The sequence below is a fragment of the Kogia breviceps genome, chromosome 8 (genome assembly GCF_026419965.1).
Source record: "Kogia breviceps isolate mKogBre1 chromosome 8, mKogBre1 haplotype 1, whole genome shotgun sequence".
NCBI classification, from domain to species: Eukaryota; Metazoa; Chordata; class Mammalia; order Artiodactyla; family Physeteridae; genus Kogia; species Kogia breviceps.
This window is the reverse complement of record NC_081317.1, coordinates 32008083-32023033: the sequence shown is the minus strand read 5'-3', so window position 1 is coordinate 32023033 and position 14951 is coordinate 32008083. Positions and strand designations below refer to the sequence as shown.

The window sequence follows — 14951 nt, the reverse complement described above, 5'->3', positions numbered from 1 at the left end:
TCAGTGGGAGAGCATTAAAAAAATCTGGTGAGATTGCATGATTGTTTTCATGATGTATAGTCCTGAGATAAAGTCCTTTCAAAACATTTGAAGAGCTACAGATTTGGAAGTCCATATTCACTTCAAAGGTTTGGTGCTTTTTGGATGTTATTTCAATAATAATGGAGAGTATAACTTCATTAATTCATTCATAAAATATTACTGAATACTTACACTAAACTAGTCATGTGAGAGGTGCTAGAGATTACAAAGGTGAACAAAAAGAAACACAGTCCATGCTCCAGTGAAATGTACAACCTTGTGGAGAAAACAGATTTAATACTTAACTAATGACATAAATGAATTCAAATTGTAAATGTTATAAGCACTATGAAGGAGAGGAACATGGTACCATAAACATAATAGAGAGACTTGATTTAGTCAGAGTGGTTGTAGAGGAAGTGATGCTTGAACAGAGATACACTTAGCTTCTCTGAACCTCAGTTTCTTCATCTCTAGAGTAGGAATAGAGAACTGCTGTGGTGTCTGAATAAAATAATATCAATAAAGGGCTTTGGAACTGCACATTATTATTTCCATTGGATTTAAATCTCCTCTATGTGTCATATTTCTTTCTCTTCCAAAAGAGAGTAGGACTTTGTTGTAAGTAATTAAATCATAAAGGCTCAAAAAGTCTTTGTTCATTGAACAAAATGCTTTATAACTTTATATTCTGAAGAAAATAAATACACTGCCTGTGACATTCAAGTCTTTAGCTTTTCATCTCATATGTTGAGTTTTCCAGAGATGGATCTCAGATCATTACACAATATATGAATATAAGTTAATCAGGTTAATCAGCAGAAATAGCTAGCAAATGAATGGATTTAATAAACTGTCACATACAGTCCCATCTTGGATCATACCTGTTTCTGGAAAAGGAGATGGTATGTCAAGCCTCAGTGTCTCTGCCACAACTAAGACGGGCTTCTTGGGCATCTTGCTCTGTCTCTATGTATCTCTCCTCATAATCTCTCCAACATGGTGGCATGACTAGTTGGACTCTTACGTGGCAACTCAGGGCTACAAACATTCATGTCCTGGAGAAAGAGAGAGCCAGGTAGAAACCATATCAACTTTTATGACCTAGCCTTGGAAGTCCTGTAGCATCCTATTTATCAGAATTTGATTATGCATTTCAGTATTGGTAAATACTACAAAAATGCAATTCTTAGTGTATTTTTTCTTTGACATATTATTATTTTAGAGTCATTCACAATAGGGAGAAGAGCTTTTAGTCCTTTAATTCTAAATAGGGGCTTATGGATTTAAAATGACATTTTCTCCTTAATTATTTTTTTACAGGCAGTACCTTACAAAGGAATAACAACTTAATTACATTTGATAATTTGTCTTTTTTGAAAGAATACATGAAGTTTGGATGCCTTAACTAATCATACCAACAGATTCTGATTATAAATTGGAATTGTGGGAGAAAGAAAATATTAAGGATATGAGCATAGTAAATTGACTGAATAATGTAAAAGCCTCAAAGTAAATTTTTAAATCTCAAGTAATTCCTTTCCAAATCCGAAGAAAAATTTCAAAATTTCATGGGAAGATACAAATTGACTTCCAAAATATTATTTAATGATTAAACATAGAAACAGAAAAAAAATTTGACTGTTCAGAAGAATTGAGAGATATTAATTTGTTATAACTTCAAAAAACCCCAATTTGTGTGATCCCAGACAAAACGAATAAATGATGGGTTATGGGGTAAATGAGTATTAAATTGTCTATAGAAATATCCATTCTTTCCTTTTTACTTAGTAACAGAAATGCCAATTTTAAACTTGAAGTAACTTTTACATTTCTTGGACTCCTTTACATCTAGGTTTGGCCAAATGACTAAGGAAAGTGTACAACTTCAAGGAAACTTGACTAACGAAAGAAGCCATGTTTTTCTTTATCCCTTACTCCCAAAGAGTGGTTAGAATATGGACTTGATGGAGGAGCATGTGAACATCCATACTGGAGTACATGGTGCCATATTATGGTGGGCAGGGCAATGTGACTGACTGAGCCAGAATCACTGATGGCTGTGGCTAGAGCTGTCCTGCCTGCTTCGGCTTTATGTGAGACAGAAATGAATATCTATTTTGTTTAAGCCGCTGTTATTTTGGCATTTTCTGTTATGTTCAGCAAAACCTAATCTTAAGGATAAACACGTTCTGTGTTTTTAAGCATCTGGTTCTTTCTCCTCTGTCTTTCCTGCTTCTTAGTTGGATTCTTTCCTCTATCTCCACCTTCACCCTCTTGTTTAACTCATCTCTTTATTTCTTTTGCTTCTGTTTTCCCCCATTCCCTTGAATATCAGTAATGTATTTTTTTTTGGTTGAATCATCCCATAACAGTGAGAGTTAAAAGATACAGGCTTTATGTTTCCTGTTCTTATTTTTTAAAGCCAGGAAATATAATATTTTGTATTTATTTTTCCTATAAATATAAAAACACCTCATCAGGTAAATTTTTTTTCTTGGCTGTGATATTCTATTGAAGGTTCTTATCCTCCACTAAGTCAGCGTTTCATGATTGACCAGTGTTTCCCTATCCTGGCTAAGGTCACATAAAGCTTATATTTATGACTTCTTCAAAAGTTGCAACAAATCAATGTTTTCTTAAATTTATGAGTGAAAACTCCCTGCCTCAAGAGTCTGTTCTGAAGTAGGGAACCCTTAAATACAAGTCATGGCTTAGGAGTAAAAAGTCTGTTAAAAACAAACATAAAACTCTTCCCAGCTGGGAGTTGCCCTTTCATTTTTAGAAATTCATTCTAGTTTCCATATGTAATAAAGACTTAACCTCTGATCTCTGGTCATATCTCACAGGTTTTCACTAAAAAGTGGCTGGCAGAAAATACACCCCTTATAATTTCAGCTATATTAAATTGTCATTTTAAGGTATTCAAAATGCAATAAACAGAATGTAATAAACCAGAGTACTTAATATCCATCCCTACTGAACACTTAGCCACTATCCTAGGACTAGACCAGATTCCTCTTTTTCATCTCTATTAAAGGATGACTCCAACCACACAGTCAGGTGATGTACTAAACCTAATTGTGCAGGGACCTCTTTTAGAACAGGATTTTACACTGTCTCTCAATTTTCAAAAAAATGTCCTTTTCTTTTCCTTTCCTCAACAATTAATTTGGTGTAAAGTCTCACTTAACATTTTCTGAAGATGTAAATGAAACTCTTCTGTTATATTTAGAAAAGATTGAGAGCACTGTGTGCCTCATTCTTCTGGACTTATTTTTAAATGATATGGATTTTAGTTTGTAATGACTCTGGCTGTAACTGAGAAATCTGTTTAATTTTATAAAATGGGGTTTTATTTTATAAAACAACTCCAGATTCTGCCTACTGTATACATATATATATATATATATATATATATATATATATATATATATATATATATATATATATATATACAGAGAGAGAGAGAGAGAGAGAACCCAGTAACTCGACTCTTAAACCCAACTATTATATAAAATTTTATACTAATTCTTCCAATTTTTGTGTGTTGCTAGACAGATTAGCCTTACTGCTGTACCTATTAAGTGGTGGCTAAAAAAAAGTGTATATTATTCTGAAAGATAAAGTACAATACATTATAACACAGCATAAGCTCTTTGAAGGCTTATCCCTATCTCCAGTGTCTACATGATACCTGAGATATTGGGACATGTCAGATACCCCTACCCCAAATATTTGCTATAGGAAAAGCATAGATGAACATATTCTGTAAATATTGAAAACCTCATATAAATCTATTTTTTAAATTTCCTTTATATTGTTATGACTCCTTTCTCCTGCTGTTTTTTTCTGACTCCATGGTCTTTGTTCATTTTGTCCAAAGACAATAATGACAATAATGGGAAAATTAGAATTATGGATTTTGGGTATTTTCCCTGCTGAAATGAGTAGGAAATGCAATGCAAAAAAGCAAAAGCAAAAACACGACAAAATGAAAAATAAAACCACTAAAAACCCCCATGAGATAAGGTTTTATAAGGTTAAAATCCAGTTATCAAGGAAATCCACCATTGAATCAATTAACAGAATTTGCAGAAATAACAGGTGAGTGATGAGGAATTATCACCCACTCAGTCACAATCCCAGGACCTTATAGGACACAAGTTTCTTTATATTTTTTCCCCTTAGCTTGTTCCTAGGAGAGAAGGGGTAAAAGGAGGAGAAGAGATGGGGCTCTGTTCTAAATTTTCTTTTTCTACACTCTCTCACTAGGTGACAGCATTCAGTACAATGACCTTAAAAACCATGTACATGACATTGACTCCAGAATGAATATCTTTACTTCATATATGAACGTCAGGCTTATTTATCCAATGAACTACTTGGCATCTCCTCTTAGGCATGTCAATATCAGTATACCCTCAACAGAACCAATCATCACTTTTCCTACCCTATTCCCACAATGTCCTCCACCTTCCCATCAAATTAAATAACACAATCCATTCAGATGTTCATACCAAAAACCAGAGAATTATTTTTAGACATTCTATTCTCTTATCCTGTATTCATTCTGTCCCCATGATAAGTCGACTCTATCTCCAAAAGACATCCGGAATCCAACCCCCTCTCTCCACCTTTGCAGATACTACAGCAGTCTTCGCCATCATCATCCCACACCTGGAGTGCTGCAACAGTCTCCTATGTGTTTCTTCTCTTACCCACCTTCCTCGTCTTAATACACAATTTATTCTATACATGGAGGCCAAAGTAATACTTTTAAAATGCAAATCAGATTATGCCACTGCCTTTTTTCAACCCTCCCTGTGTCCAGATCTCTAACTTAATCTTATGCTACTTTTACTCTTGCTCATTATACTTCTGCCACCCTGATTTTGTCTATTCTTCAAATGCATCAAGTGCTCTCGCACCTTGAGACCTCTATCCTCTGCCTGGAATGTTCTTCAAAGACAGTTCCACCAACAATCCTGTTACTTTCTCTCATGACAACCTTGGCTTTCCTTAAAGGAGTTGCAAAGTTTCAGAGTCAAGATCTTGTTAATTTATTGTAATTTTATTCTAGAGTATTCTTTCATTAGATATAAAATCTATTCTGTTACTTCATGTTTCTTCCCTGGGTATCTTTTCTGAATGCTCCAACCAAATACTCTCAGGTATTCACTCTTCCTAAGAAAGTATCTCTCTTTCTCAGGTTCCAGGCAACTGGAAACTTTGAAAGGGAAACAAAAGCTCACACAATTGAAATCAAAGTAGTTGCCTATAGGACAATCATTATGATCCTACATAAGCAAGTCTATTTGTCCACTCCCCAATATCCTTCAAGAGATGATTCCAGGTAGACTAAAACGACAATCAATTCAATAAAATCACAATAAAATAGAAAAAAATTAGAAGGGTGGGAAAGAAAAGACAAATATGCCTACAGTGAGGGCCCAAATATTTCCTGTAGTTGTATTCCAAATTGGGCTCTGAGTTTTCTGGCAGAGAAGATGAAAGCAGAGCCTAGATGTGTTACACCTTTCTTATGATCAGAGAGAAGAAAACAAAATTCTGTGGTTCCTTAGAATGATTAAAGCTTTTTCCTGCCCTAATTTCATGGCGCTCTTTCTTAGAATGACCTTATTGCTGAGAGGGCAACATAAAACAACAAACAACAAAAACTATAACCATAAAACAATAATAACAACAAAAATAACAGCAATAAAACCAATGAGGTGGCACTGATTCTGTGGAAGGCTAATAAGTTTAAAATATATAAGCTGCTGAAAATGATTCATTTCCCCAGGTCACATACAAAGACATATTCAATTAGTGCATCCTGTGGTAGTAAACTTTTGACCAGCTCTCAGCAATCCATGATGTATGCAGTGGGAGTGCTTAATAATTGCTTAGCCAAGCTTTCGAAGCACCCAGTCTCCTCCTGGATTGTACGTATTGCACTTTTGAAAGCTGCTTTCTAACGATCTGGTACTTCATTGTGCTTAGTCTGTTTCAGTACTGATTAAGTTCTCAGCCTTTCTGAGTTCACCACTCTTTTCTGTCAGTTAAAGATGATTGCCTCCATTTCCTTGCCTTTTCCCAGAAAATGTATCCCTTTCAAAATGTTGCCTGAACCAATTTCTTGCATTTGAAGGCAGAGCAAAGGTATGCTATCATGAAAAAGGGATCATCTACAGCACAATTTCTTTGGCTCAAATAAGAACCTGGGGAGGTATGGATTTTAGATGGAGAAAACTGATAGGTAAACTTTTCCCTAGGAGCATTATACCTGAAGCCATGAAGAAAATTCAGTTGCTTCTATAATCCATGATTAGAGATTACATAAATCTCTGTACTCAAATTCTTGCCTTCTACACTGAAAGAGGAAGAGGACAAAACAACTACATTATTCTTATTCTGGTTGTAGGATCATTGGATTTGAAATTGGTAAACTCAGATTTTAAGTAGCTGTGGGTTTTCAGGTAAATATATTTGTTTTTCCCTGTGAACCTGCATTTCCACAAAAATAACTGGAGAGACTGGACTAGGTCAGTGTTCTCAGCTTTATCACAGCCAGCATCCCCTTTTATAACAAATATTTCTAATGCCCTCTTTATTCCTGAAATGAAATTCATATACAATAGAACCTACAACAGGTATGATTACCAGCAAAATAGGTAAAAAGACCTATCTTTAAAAAAGACAAATTTTAAGAAAAGGAATTTCTAATAAAATAATACGTGTATTTCAACAGGCAAATGTTCAGGTATGACTCTACAGAAGGACATACTGACGTGGTCGTAAAATTGTACTTGCTTACAGTGAATGTTTGGATTTATCCAAACGCCTGGTGTCTATCAGGTGGTCAGAAGCCATTCTACAGAAATATAGAAAAATAAAAGAAGAGCAATGAAAGCAGGTCAGACGTATCTGTATATGGTAGGGAAAAGAGAGAAATGACCTTAACTGAAAACAAGTTAACATGCCAAGGCAAATTAGAGACAGAGAAATAGATACAATGAGGGAGTATATTATAATTTCCAGTGAAATGGGCCTTATCTTTTAGTATAATATCCAAATAATTCTTTATTTTATGACATGGAAAATGGTAGTAATAGAAAAAGCATGCCCTATCTTGAAATCCTTCTATGGGCCTCGAATACCTGAAAGGACCTAGAAACTGTATATTTTGACATGTGGTGGGCGTAGAAGACAGATTGGAAAAATAAACAGTAATGACAAGGATGTAGAGATGCACAATAGATCTCTGAGAATAATATTAGACTAAGATTAAAAACCAACTAGCATACTCAAGTTAATGATTTCAATATATAATTTTTACATCTGTGCTATAATAGGGTATTTATAAATATTTTGAAATAATTTACATTAATGAAATGCAGAGAGATCTCTGATTTTTATATCTCTTTACTAATTGAATAATATTTGGTTCTAAGTTTATTAAAAGAAGTTTCAAATCTCCTCTGTTACATATTTACTTGTGAAATCTCTAAGGGCAGGCAGGTAGAGGTGTGTGGTATTTGGTGCTGGCATTGACCCTGGTAATGACTAATTTTCGGTGATAGGATTTTAAAAAATGTTAAAACAACTCTTTTTAAAGCCTGATCACAATGAAGTTTAAATCTCTTAAACAGCACTAGAATATTCAGTGTATATTAAAACCATGCAAAAATAGCTTTTTATACATAAAATGGGTCTAATTTTCTGACTCAGAAAAATATAGATTTCCCACCTACATAACTACCTATCTAGAGCTATAGTTCTCAAAGTGTGGTCCCTGAACCAGCAACATCAGCATCTCCTGGGAACTTGTTAGAAATGCAAATTACCTGACCCCATCCTAGGTCCACTGAATCAAAAACTGAGAGTGGGGACCAGCACTCTGTGCTTTAACAAACCCTCCAGGTGATTCTGATGTAGGCTAAAGGCTGAGAACCACTGATCTTTAAGGGATATTTGCAAGTTACAGAGGATGAGAGATAAGTCTTCATTTTGGGCAGCTGTCCCAGACATTATAGGGCATCTAGCACCTCTGACTCCCACCCACTAAATACCAGTCAGATCCCCAGTAATTGCAACAACTCAAGGATTGCACCCACAAATTTCTAAAATGCCCCTGGAAGGAGATATTATGCCTACTGAGAACCACTGGGTTAAATAATGACTGAAGCCCGTCTATTACTTTCATGGAGGCAGCAGGAACCTAAGAGGCAACGCAATTCAGAGCTGATAAGTTCAAAACAAAACATTTAATAAGATTGCAGGGGCTTCCCTGGTGGCGCAGTGGTTGCGAGTCCGCCTGCCGATGCAGGGGACACGGGCTCGTGCCCCGGTCCGGGAAGATCCCACATGCCGCGGAGCAACTAAGCCCGTGAGCCATGGCCGCTAGGCCTGCGCGTCCGGAGCCTGTGCTCCGCAACGGGAGAGGCCACAACAGTGAGAGGCCCGCATACCGCAAAAAAAAAAAAAAAAAAAAAAGATTGCAGTGGGGCATCTGTCCAGAGGCTAGACTTGTATTCAAATGTAGGTGTTGCTGAGTCTCATTCTTCAGAGGTGATTTTAAAGTGTAATTTAGCAGAAGGAAGTGGAAGGGCATAAAATGAAGTAGAAATAAATTCTAGTTCTAAATGTCCCACGTTATTGGTTCTTTTACTTCAGATTTCTCTTGAAGGTTCTAAAGTATGGTTGGTTCATGCTGTTGGTTAGTTTACAGTCGAGAAGACAATTTTCATGACAGGGATTTGGCTCCGGTGGAGAAGAGAGGATTTGTTAACCCTTATTGCTTTGTCAGCTTTCTATGAACCCAATCTATAGAATTCCTCAATCCTGTCTAATGCAAGAACTTCAGAGAGTTCTTTAGTCAGACTCATGACAAATACTGAAAGACTCAAACAAGATTTTGTAATGGAGTTCCATTATTAGCAGTACTTGAACTAGCCATCACCACAAACAGAGTATAAAATAGCTAAAGTACTACATATTGAGAATAAGAACTAAATCCCAGATTACGTTTATCATATTGGTCAGGGTATAGACTTACAATCAGAGTTTTGAGGTGAAATATTAATGAAAGCCTAATTTGAATTCCTGATAAATAACAGGAATAAATGGCACTTGGAGTTTCAATGATTTGTCTCTTTACACAACTTTTTCTTTGTTTTGACTAACTTTCTGCTCTCCAGAAAATTAACAAAGGAAAAATAATTCAAGTGAAATGCAGCCTTATGACTTTAATGTTAATCAAATAATTTGCTGATAAGAGTAGTTCAGTTTTAAGATAAACTGCTGGTGTGACAGCTCTCTAATTAATTGAACTCTTGACAGAATCCAAGAAGGAAAGATACCCTCCTTCGAGCTTCCATGGCATTTTCTGAAGCTTTGATTTTATGAATGTTCAATAAATTTGTGTGTGACTTCTGAAATCAATGTCAGTTTCCTTTTTCCTTTGTTTCTTCTTCTTAGTGTTTATCAATATCGACAATTCCCATTTAAGGTGTCAAATCCCTCAATTATCCAAGAAACTTGTATTGAATATGTGATCTTAAATCAGGTCCCTGTCTCTTTTTTATGCATTCAACAAACAAGGACTGAGCAACTAATGTGGGATAATCTCAGTGCTAGTACTTGGTGATACAAAGGTAAGACAGAAAGACAGAAAGATTAGAAATAAGATAACGCCACAAGCGTAATGAAACCTAAGTGCAGAGCAGAGATGAAGCTCAAAGGAGGGTGATTTTGATTCATTCTGACTGACAATCAGTGAAGAGGTGACTTTCATGTGTGGATGAAGAACAAATGAACTTGACCCAGACAAGTAAGGTATAAATATCCTCAAGCTGAAAAGAAGCAGTTCAGAGCTTTACAGAGCATACTATATGTTTAACATTCTACAATATTGCCAGATTGATGTAACCTGAGTGTTTTTTTCCACTGTTAAAAATCGTTTTTAGGGGCTTCCCTGGTGGTGCAGTGATTGAGAGTCCGCCTACCGATGCAGGGAATATGGGTTCGTGCCCCGGTCCGGGAAGATCCCACACGCCGCGGAGCGGCTAGGCCCGTGAGCCATGGCCGCTGAACCTGCGCGAAAAAATTTTTTTAAATTCTGACTTTTAGTAACTGACAATAATTCACAAGTTCACAATTTACTTGATTATTCCTCTATATTTAAATGTTTAGGGTGTTTCTATTTTTTCATTTTAGAAAATCTACTGTGTATAGCTTTCTTAAAGTTCTGTTTGCAATTATTTCACCTCGGGAAGTGAGGAAAAGAAAACAGCTGTTAGTCTGTGTAAGAAATTGCTTAAAGAATATCGTATATAATCATCACACATTGGAAAAGGGAGAAAATCATTCACAATATTCGTGTTTTTAGAGGTTATACAGAGACTCAGAGTTACTTTCTATACACTACACAATTTTATAGGTGGGTAAGACTATAGCAAATATATTTGTTTTATTACAACTAATTTATTTTGACTCTGTATACATTTTGTTGTATAGTAACACAATTAGGCAGTCCACAAACCGCACATCAAAATAGGAGGGCTAGGTGTCATGTCTAGAATGAAATCTAATTTCTGTTTTAAGCTACTGTTTAACTTGATGACAGAGAAACTTAATTTGGGTTATTCTAGGTAAACTCAGGAAATTCTGGTTTATTTTTAGTCACTTCAGTATTATTTCATTAAATTGATATATATTTTTTCCCTTTCACTTTTTTCCTCTAGTTGTGTCTCAATGTTAGGTGAAGGGAGAGGTGGATACATGGCATCAGGACATCAGGAGAAATTACCAAGAAACAGATACCCATAGCCACTGCAATGTAGAGTCCCAACTCATCTTTGGCCATTATTATCCTTTCATCTAGTATCTGCTGAAGTGTCCATGTTTGTAGTTGGGCTGAACACTCTGCATCTGGGAAACCTCTATCATAGGATAGAGGGTCTAAAGTTCTGTATCCCCAGTTAACTTCCTGTCTACCTCTGAGGCCTGGGGAAGGGGTGGGGCCTCCCTGGGGTCAAAGACAACCAGCTCCAGCTCTACTGTGTCCATGTGACATGGGGAACTCCTGCTGTGGTCTCTCAGGGTCTCAGCTTTATTATAATTACTTATTTTTGAAGGGGTTATATAGTTCTCCTCTATTATTAGGTCACCAAACATCCTGTGGGGCTCCTGTACCCTCTCTCAGGATGCTAGCTGGAGGTGCATTCGGGGCTCAGTCTTGGAGACGTCCTTCAGTACCACATCTGGCTACTCCTCCACTCATCTTCTACCCACAGCCCAGAGATTTTCATTTTAAAAATTTCTTCTCTGGTGAGAAATAATAGCTCAGCCATCCTTGCCCCATAGTTTTCTGTCTTATAACTTAATCATTAATTTTTTTAGTAGTTTTGTTTTTTAATGAATTTGACACCCTTTCTTGCTGTCTCCCCCTGAGGGAAGTGGAAGCTTTAGGTCTAAAAGCCTAAAAAAAAAACCAGACATTTTCTGCCTGCCTCTCCCCACTAAGTACAACTGTAAATCTGGAAATGATGCAAGTGGCAACTGAAAGAGAACTCTGAATGGCGGAAAGAGGAAGGTGAATTGGTTAGGGAACCTAGGGCCAGAGGAACGACACAGCAGCAGGACCTCTTACGACTCCCACCCAACTGAAGAAGGCAACTCGTGCCTGGCATTTCCCACCCTCAATCTGGCAATAGAAGACAGCCCAGCTAAGCTCATTCCTCACCCAGATTGATGGAGCCCAGCAGACAACATCATTAGAATAGGCAGCATCCACCAAGGATGAATCCACTGGGAGCCCTACTGAAAATAAGTGGCCAGGGAAGCTCTCTCTTTTCCCACTAGGCCTGAGACTCCCTTTTTCCACCCAGAGACACCCAGAAGCTTGGTGGCACTGGCCAGGGGTTTTGACACAAGTGACTGGGACAAGTAAATCTCTTCATCCCAGGGCTGAGACTCCCCTCCCTCAGTGAGAGATATGGGGGCGGCCAGGGGACACTGGTGACTGGGGATCCTGCCATAATAGCGGCTGCCATGATAGTGCTCTGTGGGCCCCAGATCTTTTCTCCAAACCTAGAGGCACCAAGGCAAAGTCTTTCCCCTATGAGAGTACCAGAAGGGACCAGAGGGAACCCCAGAGGCACCAAATCAACCAAGCCAACCAAAATCACACTGCAAAGCCTCTAAAAATTTTGTCATTATTGGAACCACAGCCCACAAAAGTAGGCGAGGATCTGTGTGCTAAATTTAAACAGGGTGACTGCCTATTAAAATAAAAGATTTAAGTAAGGCCGGAGTCTCCTAACATATAGACAAAATATCCAGTATATTATAGAAAAGCACCTGTCACATCTCAGACAGACATACCTCAGTTCCTCCTGTTGTTTCTTGCTTGCTTCTGGCAACTTGCTTCTGGCAACTGTTACACTCTATATAGATGATCATTTCTCACCAGTAGTGGTTATTCCAGCAGTGAGAAGCCAAGCTTTCTTAAAGCACTTTGTCTAAGGTGAACATAGAGCCCTCTCATATCCCAAAGCACAGCTAAAACCAAATTGTAACACGTAACAAAACAGAATGGTTGTTGTACTCGTTTTCTAGGGCTTCATAACACATTACCATAAATTTGGTGTGTTAAACAACAGAAATATATTCTCTTAAAGGTCTGGAGTCTGGAAACCTAACCTCAGAATGCCAGCAGGGCCACACTCCCTATGAAAGCTCTAGGGGAGAATCCTTCCTTGCTTCTTCTAGCTTCTGGTGTTCTTTTGTTTATAGACACATAACTCTAACCTCTGCCTCTAGAGACTGACTCTGCATTTTCCTCTCCGTGTATCTGTCTCCTTTTCTGTCTCTTATAAGGACACTCTCATTGGATTTAAGGCCTACCCTTATACCGTATGATCTCCTCAGTCCTTACCTTGACCATATGTACAAAATTCCTATTTCCAAATAAGGTTACATTCTGAGGTTTTGGGTGTATGTAAATATTTAGAAGATACTATTCAACCCACTACTATAGAGAAGGGAATTACAATGCATAGCAGAGGAAGAAAAAAAGAAACTAAGTATCACAGCTTTCGGAATTCTACTGTTTTACAGTGCAAAGCAAATGAAATGTCTTTCCTGCCAAAATATCTGCAGGCTCAATTAAGACATGGATTTGACTTACTAAATATTATAAACAACAACGAAAAACATGGAAAGGGAAAATAGGACATAAGTAGGATTACTAGGCATGGCACCTTACATATGTTCATAATAGATATGTATTCTACATTAGATAACCGGTATTTGTATATTTCATTTATTCCCTTTTATGTTCTCATGCTCCTCTAGGGAAAAAACCATATGCCTCATTCATCTTTGCCTAGCAAGAAATTTTGCACTCTAAGTGCTCAAAAAAGATGCCTTTGAAATTTGTATTACTAAGTCCAGAATATACCAGAACACACAAAATATAGCAATAATCTATGTTAAAATAGAAAAGATACATATGTGAATGCTTTCACCTGTAAATAGAGAAATCCACCTCAATCAGCTTAATCAGAAATGCTTTTTTAATTCCCATTACAGAAAGCAAAGAGGTAGTACAAGCTTTGATATGGACTGGTACAAAGGCTCAATGATTTCATCAAGGTTTGCATCTTAAGGCTGATTCCCCTGAGGTTGGCAATTAAGTGCCAGGAGTAGTTGATAAAGACCTCTTAGGAACCTCTTTCAGCCTTCGCTTCTTACAGGTGAGGGAACTTGTCCCCAATGAAATTAACTATCTGGCCCAGAGTAACAATGAGAAAAAGCTGCTCATGTAAAGTAACTATTCTACCTATAATGATTAATTTGGCAGGAAAACAAGCTTATTCATTAATGCCTCATCACACCACCAACTTAAGTCCTCCACCAGACAAAAGAAAACAACAAACACATTTTCAGGTAACAGACATGAAGCAATGAGCTGCTTTGTTGTTTGCTTTGTTTGTTTTCATAGCAACATGTATTCACCTGTACACATCTATGATCCTATGTGAGCACCTCATTTCTCTCTCCAGTGAAGAAAGCACCATAAAGAGGTGAATGGAAATAGAACTAGAATTAGAATAAAAATCAGCAGACAACTTCTATTCTCAGTGAGGCCATTTTCTACTTGTGTGACAGTAGGCAAGTCAGGTAGATCATTAATGTGACCCCATAATATGTCCCCTGTTTTCCTACTTAGTTTTTTTTTTTTTTTTTTCGGTATGCGGGCCTGTCACTGTTGTGGCCTCTCCCGTTGCGGAGCACAGGCTCCGGACGCGCAGGCCTAGCGGCCATGGCTCACGGGCTCAGCTGCTCCGTGGCATGTGGGATCTTCCCGGACCAGGGCACGAACCCGTGTCTCCTGCATCGGCAGGCGGATTCTCAACCACTGCGCCACCAGGGAAGCCCTCCTACTTAGTTTTGCCTCATGTTTATCAGCTCACTAGTCCCCCATGAAAGGGTTAACTTCCTTCTCACCTAAAGCCTTCCTAAATCTATGCCTAGTCCATTCTTCCTTTTACTTTTTGCCCAGGTTCCCAATCATCACTGTGGTTTCAGTTTCAATGTCTCTTCTTCAGAGAAGGCTTTCCTGGCCTTCCTATCTAAATTAAACCATCCTGCTGTGATCTCTGATCATACTCTCTTATTTTCTTCACAGAATTTGTCATACTTAATAATATACTTATTTCCTGTCTCTGCTATTACGTTTAAGACTCATGAGTACAGAATCCATGTCTGTTTTATTCATAAGCATATCCTTGGTGCCTCTCTTGTCCAATATCCAGAAAATCCTCAATAAGAATTGATAAATAAATTAGTTAAATTCTCAAGGTCTTGATTTCCTCCTCTGTAAATTATGAATGATGATCACAGGGTTGTTACAATCAATG

General features: G+C 37.5%; 1 protein-coding gene across 2 annotated transcripts in view; it reads right to left on the bottom strand.

The window, feature by feature from the left end:
* SMC2 (structural maintenance of chromosomes 2) overlaps positions 1-14951 on the bottom strand; it is a 624541-nt gene that overhangs the window by 101648 nt on the left and 507942 nt on the right. For both annotated transcript variants that reach the window (XM_067041100.1, XM_067041102.1), the window contains exon 7: positions 906-1079. The gene's annotated coding sequence lies outside the window, so the exon portion shown is untranslated. The remainder of the gene's footprint in view (positions 1-905; positions 1080-14951) is intronic.